The 12963-nt window shown below is 41.1% G+C and overlaps 1 protein-coding gene across 1 annotated transcript in view; it reads right to left on the bottom strand.

Annotated features, from left to right (window-relative positions):
- RNF144B (ring finger protein 144B) overlaps positions 1-9178 on the bottom strand; it is an 81499-nt gene extending 72321 nt beyond the window's left edge. Inside the window, exon 1 of the mRNA XM_061449567.1 lies at positions 8916-9178. The gene's annotated coding sequence lies outside the window, so the exon portion shown is untranslated. The remainder of the gene's footprint in view (positions 1-8915) is intronic.
- Positions 9179-12963: the final 3785 nt, after the last annotated feature.

Below are 12963 nucleotides of genomic sequence, written 5' to 3'. Positions count from 1 at the left end.
GTGGCAATTTACTGTGGGCAAAAAAGACTTTTCTCAGAGCAGCTTCATTCAGAACTCCTTTACAACAGTGGAACAACTTTGAGTAGTCAAATCAAAATTAAGTAAATTTTTAATGCTTAGGAAATGCTTACTTTTCAAGACCAAAATAGGGAGTTTTATAGAACAAGCATATCTAATAATATTACAATTTTTTATAAAGCTTACAACTTCTCACAGATATATCAGCTATGTCACATTATTAAAGTCTATAACCCTGCACGTAACTGTAGAAACCTTTAGGTATGTGAATATGCCATCTTTATTTGAGTAGGCAAATCAGGTAACCACTCTCATAGGTATTTATAGCATTAGGGTTTCAGGACCTATTTCTGAGAGGTGAGAGTCAACTGCTTCCAGCTTACCAGAGTGTTCAGGTTACAAAGCTCAAGTGTGATCAAGGATCTTGTAATTAATGCTGCAAATCCACCACCCAAAAGTCTAATTCTCATGAATAATAAAAGCTGCATTACATAGTGGGTATAAGTATTTCCCTTAAGGCCTAACTAAGCATCCAGGGAAGCCTCATCCCACGAAAGGCAGTGGCAAATATATCATGTTAATCCATGTCGATCTATGGCAGTTTAAAAGTACAGCAGGACAAGCCTCACCACATGGCAGCAACCAGGGTACAAGTCTTTCAAAAAACAAACAGCATAAAGCAACCAAGAAGAAACTAGGAACAGACACAAGATTTTTTAAATATTTGTTCAATCTTTTATTTCCAATGTAATTAAACAGTGAGAAATGGCCAAGCTGAAACTCTCAAATTGTATAGCTGTGTTTCTGTAACAGCAGACTCGTTCCCCAGCTACATTTCAAATGGGAAAAGTACATAATTTTTTATATGTATGTTTGTTGTTGATTTTTATTTTTTTTTTAAATCAAAACCAGGCAGAGGATTTTTCCATGAGCTTTCCAAGAAAGTTAACCTCTGGACTAAAACCTGATCAGGAAAGAAGAATATTTCATTGAGTTACGATGATGCAAAGACAACACTCAGAGACAAGATGCTGGTGAAAATTCTTACATAACTTCTAATTTAGCAGGCTTCTACAGGCTACCACCTACTGTAATAAGACCATAATAACTTATTTAAAAAAAAACAAACAACTCTCAACTGAATCCAAGGCACCAGCATTATATTGTGTGAGCTCTACTTCTGTCTAATTTTCATTTACTAACCTGCCGTATCAGGAACAAATGCTTAAAAAACATGTATCCTGTTCCACAGGGACACTTCCATCCACCATACATGTTCTGTTCTAAAAAGCAGCAAACAATTTCATAGAATCATAGGATTCTGCCAAGTTTGACAGTTCACATTTTTGCCAAAATTAAAGAGATTCAGTTTATTTACACAATAATTACTCAGAGAAGGTAGGATATTTCTCTTGAAATTTCCTATGCTGTATCATCTTCTTGCAAACTGAAGAAGTACAACAAATGCTTGCAACAACAAAGGTTCTGTAACCAGAAATAAAGTTTGAAGTGTTTTGTGAAACTATTTTTATAAGAGCTGGAAAGAGTAATATCTGAGGCACCCCAGAAACTTTTGTAGAGTATGAACAAGCCCAAGATCTATTTTACCAATTTTAAATCCTTTTAAATTATTGGAGTTACACACCTCTCTGTGTATACTGGATCATTAATAAGAGTAAAGTGAGACATTTATTCAACACAGGCCTAAAAAAAGCATGATCTTAATCAACACATTGTAAGAATAACAGTTTTCAAGTTAGTTTTGCATTTCAAGATCTTCCTTAAAATCAACTTACAATGTGCCTAAAAGTGCGGAGCAAGGATACAGGAGACATCAGACCTCTGTATATATTACTCTCACTAACACCCCTTTGCCCTGATAACAGGTTATCTACAGTAACAGTTGTTTGGTTGGTTTTTGCTGAAATCCCAAAAAGCACTAACAACGTAAGTCACAAAGTTATTCTCAGAAATTGAAGCAAATAATTTTGTCATATTTTTCATGCCAGCAAATATGCATAATAAAGTACATACATGTTCACAGAGTACTTCAAAGTGAAATCAGGGAGATAGCTTATACTAGATGTATGTTTGTACACTATATGTTTGGTTTTCTGTCCCATAGCTCTCTGCCACAAATCACAACATGGTGTTCCACCTTAACAGGTCAAGCTATAAAGCACAGTGAGGCTGACGCTCCATAGACAACAAAACCGCTGAAGGAGACAAAATGGATATCATAACCATTTCCAGATAAGCTATCCCTGTTAGCGATTAAAGGTCCTGTGGGACTGTACAATTCGATCATTTTACGCTGCTCTTTTCTACTGACTTTTAGGAAAGCTGTTGTAAATTTCCAGTTTTTTCAATTATCCAGGCAGTACAGATAGGCATCAGCAGACTTGTAGCCTGTTTCCATTTCTGCTATTAAATGATACTCATGCTATGCTATTCCTCAGTTATAAAATGGAGAGCGGAAGAAAAAGTCAAAAAACAACAACTGATTTCACATGAGCAGCTAGCCCAGATTTGGCATCTTAGAGGTTGTTTCACTTAGAGAGACTGATCAGTAATGTCCAGAATTCCAGTAACAGAAATTTATTTATTTACAACAGAAGTATAGGGAACAGAAGAGGATGGGATAGCAGAAAAGGCAAAACAAAGAAATAAAAAGTTTCCAGCTAGTTCCAACTAGTTCCTGAGCTCTTTTATCACCAAGTATTTACACTGTTATATATGTAATCAGGGGATGAATATGACCTAACTAGCCTGTGAATTTTGTGAAAAAGCTCACCCATCTACCCACAGATGCATGTGGGTAGCAATATGATGCTATTCCTGGAAAGTCTATGTGTAATGTCCACATTTCAGAAGTGGTATCGCTCATCCTCAGGCAGCTGAGTACTCAAATTCTGCCTTCTGTGACACCCTCGCAATAATTTTGACTTGTATTTGGATTGCTGTGACTAAAGCGTTTTACAAAACAATCTAATTTTTAGACTTACATCAAGTAAAACAGTGTCTTGATACTGTCTGCAAAATAAACAGGATAACTAAGGTACTGATTTCCATGTAAATGGATACTCTCGTGTTTGGTTATTTTGACCAGGAAGGCTTAGCCCAACATTAGGAATTACTTTAAAATAAAACTTCTATACAATTCCAAGCATTGTGAGAACTTACATAGCTTTCATTCACTAGGCCCCACGCAGTGTTTCATCTTTTTGAGCAAGCTTCAGAATATTCCTGTATTTTCTCTGTATGACATCTACAAAACCCAGGTACAGAAACCTTCACTAGCTTGTCTCTGATGACACAGGAGGTGACTATTAGATTCACACACACTGGACCAGAAACTTATTTTCTAGCTCCATACTCAAAAATTCTTCCCACTTTTTCAAATATGAAAAGTTAATATTTGGTAAAACACACATCTTGAGCAAATGTTTTCTAAAATCCACCAACACATGTAAATACACTACTCTGTACTGGGAAGATTTCAGAATCTACTCTGTTGTGGTCATCAGAAAATGACTGAAATATGAAAAAAAAAGTATTTCTGTTTAAAGAAGCAATAAAATCTACAACTACAAGCTTCTCTTCTACAGAAGGAACTGAAAAAAAAAAAAAAAGTGGAGCAGCCTGTGTCTGAAAATCAGGGTCTTCCTCCATAAAGAATGTGGAGGCAGCCCTAGAAGTAAAATTAGGAAGAACTCAAGTTGCAAGAATACGCTATAACATTCCCCAGTAAGTATCCAGCCACATTGTCTTTTGCATGGCAACATCAATAATCACTCCTATGCCAGCATCTTCATTCCTTTATATTATTCTAAAGTAATAAATGCCCTTGAATTACACTCCTGCTTGTTGCAAGCAAAATCATCCACCTGACGTTTTAACAGAAGGAATTTACCTATTACAATTCCTGCAAACTGGATTGCTTTATCTGGTAATTACCAACGTACAGTCTTTACTTTAGCCTCTTGTAAGTAAGAAACTTTTATCACCATATCCACATCTGCTAGTCAGGAATGATTAGTTTCACAGCTTTCAAACCTTTCCACATCATTTGACTGCACTATACAATGGCACGTTCCAAAATGATGGGCTTCTTCAGCCAGCTACATCCACTGGAAGAAGGGGTGAGTGATTCAGTCCTCTCAGTCTCAATGCACTCTTCCTTGTATAGTTTTTCTTAATCATTATTGCATATGGATACCTCTTGGAATTATGTAATGCATTCATGTCAGTGCAAATCTCTCATACTCCAAACTTTAAATGAGAGACATCAATGAAATTTATGGAAAACAGCTCTCCATTTCTAGTTTTTTTCTGATTTTTCTCCATTTCCTAGTTTTCTAGGCATGAAAAATGATAAAAGAAAAATGATAAATGCAAAAGCATGTTATGAAGAAATGTAGAGACAGAATCCACAATTACAGACTTTTTACTCTTTTATAACGTTTAGATTAGGATGCAGCTCAGCAGAGACTCCCGAATATTTATCTTAATTTTTCCCCTTATATGACAGCTCTTTGAGTCTCACATTCAAAAATGGCCTTTAGCTATGTTTTCTCCAAAATAAGGATCCTGCTATCAAAGGTGATTCTTCAAATAAGCATTATCAAATATGTTTCTACTTTAAAGTATTGATAATAAACAAGTTTTTTTCCATCCATTTCTACTTGCTCAAATAAAAATCTTCTGTATTTAAAAAAAAAAAGAAAAGGAAAAAAAAATATGAGGCATTTTCCCTTTACAGACTTTGAGAATTTAAAATATGTCCTTCTAAGTTCTTACACTGCAAAAAAACTTTATCGAAGTGCCCCCTACAGATGCATTAACATACAGCAAGACCAAACCAAGAACCTGACTTAAATCTTCTATTCCATGCCAAACCCCTTCAGCTCTTCACAGGCCTCCTGTAACTCTCCTTGGGGTTCAAGACTGTGGTGGAACCCTCCTCCTCACACTAAGAGGAAGCTAGATGCAGAAATCTCTGAAGCCTCTGAGGTCCAGCCACCAGAAAGGAAAATAGGAGCTTCCTATATTTAAGTTGTCTCTATTTCAGAATGTCATTACTGGAATTCTTAAATACTTTTTTTAACTTTAAAAGTCTTTCTCATCTGGACTTTGCAAGTCTATTTATGTGTGTTCACATAAAATAGTTTCCCTGAGGCTTTTAGCTCTGTCATACCAGAATTTCCACTAAAAAGGTCATTGAACTGAATGGTTGTAGCTTTTGGGCACATAAAACAGCATTGTGGTTTCTTGCCTCTACTAAAAACATGTGTTACATTTATATTTCCAATTCTGCAAGTGCTATTGAAGAGGAGAATCAGTTAAATTGTGCATTATCCAATTTACATACAAATCCTGTATTAAAAGCCTGGCTTGATCTGACAAAAGTCACAAAATATGACAGAAGCTATTGAACATATTTAGTATCCAGTTACAGTCAGGTAAATCTAGAGTAACAGCTCCAAGAGAAATAGAGTTACCATGGAGTAAAGTCTGAAGTAATTGGGAACAGAGCTTGGCCACCTGGCATTAACACACTTCACTAAACCTAAAGCCCTGTAAGGGTCAAACAATGAATAACTACATAATTTCTGAGAAGAAATGCCTAGAAAACCAGGACACAGAGGTGAAATGAAGATAAATGCTTTGCTTTCATGCAGAATTTCTGGATTTTGTTAGTCTGTGCTAGACCATGGATACTGCTTTAATATGCCATGAATATTTTAAGTGTGAAATTCCATTCATTTTAAAATAAGACACGATTCATACAGAATTCACGTGGCAGGCCCTAGAATTTTAAAGTAGCTTGAATATAGCAAGCAGATGTATAAACCTTTAAAAAAATGTAGTTGAGATTTCTTTTTCTATATAACATATGTAATTATTTCAACTACGGATTGTTCAATATTTGTTTCTATGTCTAGTTTATGTATTTCAGAATAAATACTAAGGGCTGAAATCTGAAAAGAAGACGACTTTCTTCACAGTAGTAGCCTCTTAAGGTTTAGAAGTTTTTGCATGGTTGCACTTACACCTCATAGGAAACAAAGCATACCTAGAGAAAAGGTATAGGGAAAATACGCTAAACCACTGTTAAATTGCAGAGTACATGCTTAAATGAATATATATATCAGCCTTTACTAGGCTTCAGAATATTACTTGTATGTAAAATGAAGCCCCTCACTGAATACCACTGCCACTGTTAGCTCTGGAGCAAACGGAGGAGCAAGCCTACATTCACAAACTCCCAGAGTCCAAAGGAACCGCACACAATTCCCAAAGGTGAGGAAAGTTCACCTCTTTTGCAGAGAACAAAGCAATTAACACACATGCCCAGAGCCGGCAATCACCTCCTGTGCACCTGAAAGGTAGGGGCGCCGAAGCCTGCTTGGCTTCGGGCAGGGAGAGAAGCACGCTCAGCTCACTACCTCGCTGCTGCAGGTGCCCGTTGGTGCCGTGGGGCAACCTCGGACAGCCCGGGAAACAAACTGGAGGCGACGGCCCTGGAAGCGCATCCTCGCCGGCACGGACAGCGTCACCTCCCGCTGCCGGGGCGACCGGCGATTGCTCGGCACGCGAGTGCGGGACAGCCGCTACAGACTCCACCGGCCCTACTGCCGCCCGCCGAGTTTCAGCGCCGGCCGTTCCCTACCTTTACCCCTGGCCTGGCGGCGGCTCCCTCCGCAGGCGGCGCGGGTGGGACAGCGGCGACGGACGGACGGGCGGGAGGGGGAGCAGCCAGGAGAGCTGCCGTGAACTTCAGTCCGCCTTCCCTCGCTCTCCCCTCTTCTTCCCTCACGCATCTGCCTTTGGCGGAGGCGGCTGCCGACGAGCGGAGCGCTGGGGCCAATGCCCCCGGCACACCCGCCCCGCCGCTGCGGGCAGAGGTAACTGGAGGTAACCGGCGGCCCCGGGCCGAGCCGGGGGCGGTGGTGCCCCGGCCACTGAGGCCGCTGCAGGCGGCGCGCCCGGGGGGGAAATGCAGGCGGCGCTGGCGGCGCCTCGGACAAAGGGCAAATTCATGTTGCCTTTCCTCAGCGCGGCGGCGGAAGGGCTCGGTGCCGGGCGAGTACCGCTGCTACCGGGCGGCAAGGCGAGGGCTGGGGGAGCTCGCTATGAAAAGAAAAGCCTCTTGTGTTCTGGAAAATGTCAAATTATGTCAGGTCATGTCCACTAATCATTACCAAGATCACCTTAAATTATTAGAAAGCTACTAGTTTTCCTTTTTCTCGTTTCTGGGGTTTTGGTGTGGTGTTTCTTGAAACAGAGGTTTGCACTAACGACAGGCAATGCATGTGGAAAACCACCAGTGTATCTATGTAGCCCAACTTTTAATGAAGAGCCAAATGCAAACTTGTCCTAGTGCAAAGTAGTAATACCCCTGGAAATGTTTTCCATTTATGAGTTTTAAAATATGTAATTGTAAATTGCCAACTGTACCAAAGCCTAGAACTGTCAAGTAGAAATTTACAGACTCAAACCTTAAAGCACAAATGAATTGACAGAGTTTCTTTTTCCAAAGTGTGAGTTGCAAAGCATGTACACAGTTCACTGGCATGTAGGCATGCTATTCATTGCAAAACTCTCTCCGAAGTAGCGGGAGGCCAGTAACGGAGCAAGTATTCACTGTGGGCCAGAGCCTGTCCTTGTGGAACCTCACTAAGAAACCCTAACAGTTCTGCCAGCACTTACTGACCAGTGAGCAGTGTGTGAGACACTGGTGAAAGCCCTTCTGCCACGTTTAACCTCAGTATTGCAGAGCAACATGGCAGAGTTTACAGAGCCATTGCCCTGGTAACCGGACTGTTAACAGAAATCCCAATACGGAGCTCAGTCTGACAGAGTACAGCCTTGTCCTTCACACACAAACAGAAAATGTTACTTGGTTTTGATTGTCTATCTCTGATGTTTCTTATTACTTTACAACTTTTTTGAATTTTGCATAGACTTAACAGGAAACATGGCCCACAGATTTACAAAATACAGTGAAGCGGCTTAGATCAAGTCACAGCAGCTACTCCATGTTTGTGAGAATTTGTATTTACAAGGGCAACTCTTTAAGCTTCTTAAGGGTAAGAAATGGGTAAGACCTGTGGATGACATAACAGCATGCTAATCCTGACACATTCAGGTGAGGACTGAAAGGGTGGGAAGGCAGGATGTCAGAAGTGAGCAGGACACCCTTAGGAAACACTCTGCAAAACAGGTATTATCATAGAATCATCATAGAATGGTTTGGGTTGGAAGGGACCTTAAAAAGATCACTTAGTTCCAACTCCCCTGCCATGGGCACGAACAGCTTCCACTAGACCACTTTGCTCAAAGCCCTGACAGCCACAAGTTCACTTTCAGCCTGGTCCAGTGTCTCACCAACCTCACAGTGAAAAAATTATAAAGGATTTAGCAGTCAACAAATGTAAAATATCTGGCATAAATTTGCAGTGAACACTTGGCAATGCTCATCATGTTATTATTCCCACCATAACTTAACTACATATTGCTCAGATAGTTTTCAGAAGTTTGTCTTGTAAATTATGTTACTTCACTCAATTATCTGTTCATATTTAGATTCTTGCTTTCAGTAGCAATTCTATAACCTTTAGATTCAAAAGCCATATAATGCTTTTAACTTTAATGAAGACTGTTCTTGGCATTTACAGAGGACTTTTCTCAGTATTCCATTGACAAGCCACCTTAACATTTCCAGGAAATATGCAGTCACATGACTGTTACAGAGAAGCTGAAGGGTCTACATATATTTATATAATTCAGACAAGAACACAAAGCATCAGTACCTGCATTGTTTAAAAGTAGCATCCCATAATTTGTTGCTGTGGTATTTTTACTCCATGGATGTAATTCCTAGCGAGAGCTACCAAGTACTTACTTTGATGCAGGGCACTTTCTCTGCAAACTTCAGGAGATCTCTTCTGTAACGTTGCCCACAGCAGATCTCCTGGATTCTGTGTTGATGGCAAGATACTGCAGTAACCAGCCACTTTGGAAACAAAATAAACACAATCCTGTCAGACTTTGTACACCCTGTGAATCCCACACTTCCATGCCTGAAAGCTCCTCAGAAACTGCTCTGTGCTCTACGCTGAAAACTAGTAAGTATTGCTTGCTGATACAAGCTGCTCTGAACTAACTGAAAAGCACTGTTTATATTCATCAACAAAGGCTGGTAACCATGTTTGAAATTACACTGCCCAGCACACTCCAACATACAACACAAGCTTGAAATTTATCTTCAAAACCACCAGGAGCTCTTTACAGAGCCTTCAAACCATTATTCAGCTTTTAATTCTACTGAGTTACAATACCTAAGAAACATACCCTTTGGTTATCTAAAAAGTGAGCCCAAGGTACCTCTGGGATAACTATGTTTTACAGAACTGGTGTTTGTCAGTGGAGCTAGCACTCAAAACTAGAGACAGCTAGAGAGAGTGTCCTTAACATTTGGGCTATAGCAGTAGAAGAGCAGCCTCTCTGTGACAGAGTAAGAAGAGCAGGCTATAGTAAGCAGCTCATGCATTAACTCCTAGAACCTCTTGGAATCACTTATCCCTTTCCAATTTAGCCTTCTTCCAGAACCAAGGTTTTAAAGTCGTGTTTAGTAGTTTTCACTACATTGTCTAAACACCTAAGATAACACTAACATCTTATACCAATATAATTGTCTTATCCAGGTCTTTCAACTGTCAGCTGACACTGTATCATTCCACTAATTACATCAGGTTGGGCAGAGAAAAGGTAGCAATATAAAAGTTGATACAGTGATGCATCCCAAAGCAGTGTGTTGACAACAAGCATTCTTCCGCAGTAAAAATGAGATGAACCAGTTTCAATCTCTTTTATTGAATTAGCAATTCCCCTTTAACATTTATCTGATATTTTTGCAAATTTTCCCCTCCTTCTCCTAAATTCTAGCTTTGCAGTTTTTTCTTAAAGTCTTTTTAATTCATGTTGTCTCAATCTTGTCTGAGAGATGCAACAACAAAACTGTTGCATACTGAAACTATTGCATAAACTTAGAAATCAAAAAGATACTATGAAGGGCAGAAAAGGTTTCAAAAAATAGAATCAAGAAAAGATAGTTTTCATAGCTGTTGAAGTTCTGCCAGAAGAAGCCTGAGACAAAATGCTATTTACCTACACTGAGTATATTAGTTCCTAAAATACTAGATTCAGTCCATGCTTAAGGGTCTGCCTGCTGCTGAAGTGGTATGTTTTCACGAAAAGGATCAATGAAGCCATTATCTTCTATTTCTCCTCAAGATGTGGCTCTAATGTGCTATGTGTACAACATTAACATAGATAGTTTCCTTGGGTAAATTGCTTCCATTGGGTAAACATGTCCCTCTTGATGAAGTAATGGTCAAATTTCTCATCACAACCTGAAGCACAGCCTTTGGATGCTTCTGTCAAGATTCTGAACTAATCCAAACCTATTCATCTTATACAAAGTAGTCTGTTGTCTTTAAGCATCTCTCTTGAGCCATTTGTGTAGTCCATGGCTTAATGATATTTTTGCCTCCTTGTGTGTTAACTTCAGGCTTGTCTAATTATGTATTGTTGGTAAATAATTTACATTTTCCCTTTAAAGACCATAACCATCTGTGATTGCACCAGCTTTAAAAGCTTTTGGAAAATGAAATCTGTATCTCTGTTGCCTAAATTGGGACATGATTAATTTACAGTCCCCAGACTTTCCATATGTACACTATATACTGCAGTATTTCTGAAGTATTTTCCTATTCCAGATTCTATTATTCTGTAGTATTTGTATTACACATATTTTCTAGCTTTATTACCAATTCTGCACAACTGTGCTTTACACATGCCTAAGATTAACAACTCACACCTGTGTGAGTGACATTTTTCTCTCTTCTTTCCCCCATACTAAGAGCCATCTATTTACAGCTACTCACACTAGCCAACAAACTGCTGGCAGTATAATGTAGCTTTGAGACAGTCATCAGCACTGGCTAATTCACAGCATCACAGAATGGTCTGGGTTGGAAGGGACCTCAAAGGTCATCTAGTTCCAAAGCCCCTGACATGGGCAGCAACACCTTCCACTAAACCAGGTTTCTCAAGGCTCCATCCAACCTGATCTTGAACACTGCCTGGGATGGGGCAGCCACAGCTTCTCTGGGCACCCTGTACCAGTGTCTCACCCCCCTCACAGGAAAGAACTTTTTCCTAATATCTAATCTCAATCTCCCCTCTTTCAGTTTAAAGCCATTACTCCTTGTCCTATCACTACATGCCCTTGTACAAAGTCCCTCTCCAGATTTCTTGTAGGCCCCCTTTAGGTGCTGGAGAATGCTGCTGTAAGGTCTTCTGTAAGTTTTTCTTCTCCAGGCTGAGTAAGCCCAGCTCTCTCAGTCTGTCTCCACAGGAGAGGTACTCCAGCCCTCTTATCATTTTCATGACCTCCCCTGGATGCTGTAGGAGACTAGTTCCAGCTGCTTCCTTATTCAATCTATTTTCTGAGTACTCCTGACCCTTGCTGAAGGCACACTAAGCTCCTCTTTGGTTTGAAGAGTAGATCTTAAGTTCTGGCAGAGGTAGCACAGGGAGCAAGACAGGGCTTTTGCCCTTTCGAAGGCCATCTGTGACTTGTCTCATTTCACACGGCTGAGCAGAAGACCTCACCCTTCAGCCCCAGCTTCTACTTTTCTTCTGTTTTCTTCCATTGCCTGCGATCCCTCAGCCTGTCAGCACCGTGGCCGCCGCTCTACACTTCTCCAGCACCCGCAGGCGCGAGCAGACGAGGCTGTTACAATAAAGCTGGATCGCTCGAGCCCTTCCCACCCACAGGGTAGCGGAGTCGTGACCGCATGGGACGGAAAGGGCACTTTGAACTGGCGCCCACAAAGCACCAGTGGGGACGGGAACGGCGGAGGAGCGGCTCGGCCCTTCACACACACCCGTGTCCCTCTCCCCTTGTCACCGAAATCTGGGAAATAAACTGTCTGACCAGAATGACAGGTTAGAAAGCCGATATTACTTTATTACGGTACCGGGTGCATGGGGGATCGCTCCGCCTGTCATACACACCGAGAAAAGACAGTTTGCAGCTTATTTATCTGCATTATATACATATTCATGGTAATTCTGCAAAGTGCCCATCCAATTCCCGTTACTCATTGCATATGGTGATTTGGGTAAGGTAAGGCTGCTGTGCAGGTGCTATGAATCTTGAGGAGTGGGCTCTGGGGGTCGTTTGGGTAGAAATATCCCCATTCATTGTACCCTTTTATGGAACTCTGTTACTGAAGAACACTGGAATGTGTTTAGTCTGTCCAATTAACTACATGTTATTGTTTGGGTTAATTTATGATCCTGAAAGGCTCCTCGAGATGTTGTCTTTCATAGCCGTTTACCTTTTTTCTTATCAACAGAAAGAGGGCATATATTGATTTGACAGAAGACATGGTTCTCTTGCTGCATGCCTGCCTTATCTCCATACCCCCTACACACAGTAAAATTCTAGTTTACGAACTTGTAGCTCTAAGTCTCTATATTCAGTGAAATACTAATTGAATTTGCTATCAATTACAGAGTTATATACTAACTTAATTCGGTTTGACCCTCCTCACCTCAGCACACCCAAACGCCCTCACGCAGCACTCCGCTACCTGGCCCCGCCCCTCGCGGCCTGACGTCACCTGGGAGGGCGGGAGCACGTCGCTCACATCCACACGCCCAACAACAGCCTTCCCTGCGCGCGCACCCGGCCCCTCCCCGCTCCGGCCGGGTTGTGGGCGCTGATTGGCCTCCGCCTTCCCGCTTCCTTCTCGCCGTTCGAGAACCCGCCATTTTGAAAACCTTGTTGATTCCGGGGTGGAGAAGGAGAGTGACCGAGCGACCGACACACCGAACGAGTGACCGACCGGCGGCGGGACGCGTCTGTGT

The sequence above is a fragment of the Pezoporus flaviventris genome, unplaced genomic scaffold (assembly GCF_033815535.1).
Source record: "Pezoporus flaviventris isolate CSIRO_AGI_PZ_B2104156 unplaced genomic scaffold, CSIRO_AGI_Pfla_v1 ptg000007l, whole genome shotgun sequence".
NCBI classification, from domain to species: Eukaryota; Metazoa; Chordata; class Aves; order Psittaciformes; family Psittacidae; genus Pezoporus; species Pezoporus flaviventris.
Note: the sequence above shows the minus strand (reverse complement) of the source record. Positions and strands in the feature narration are given on the sequence as shown.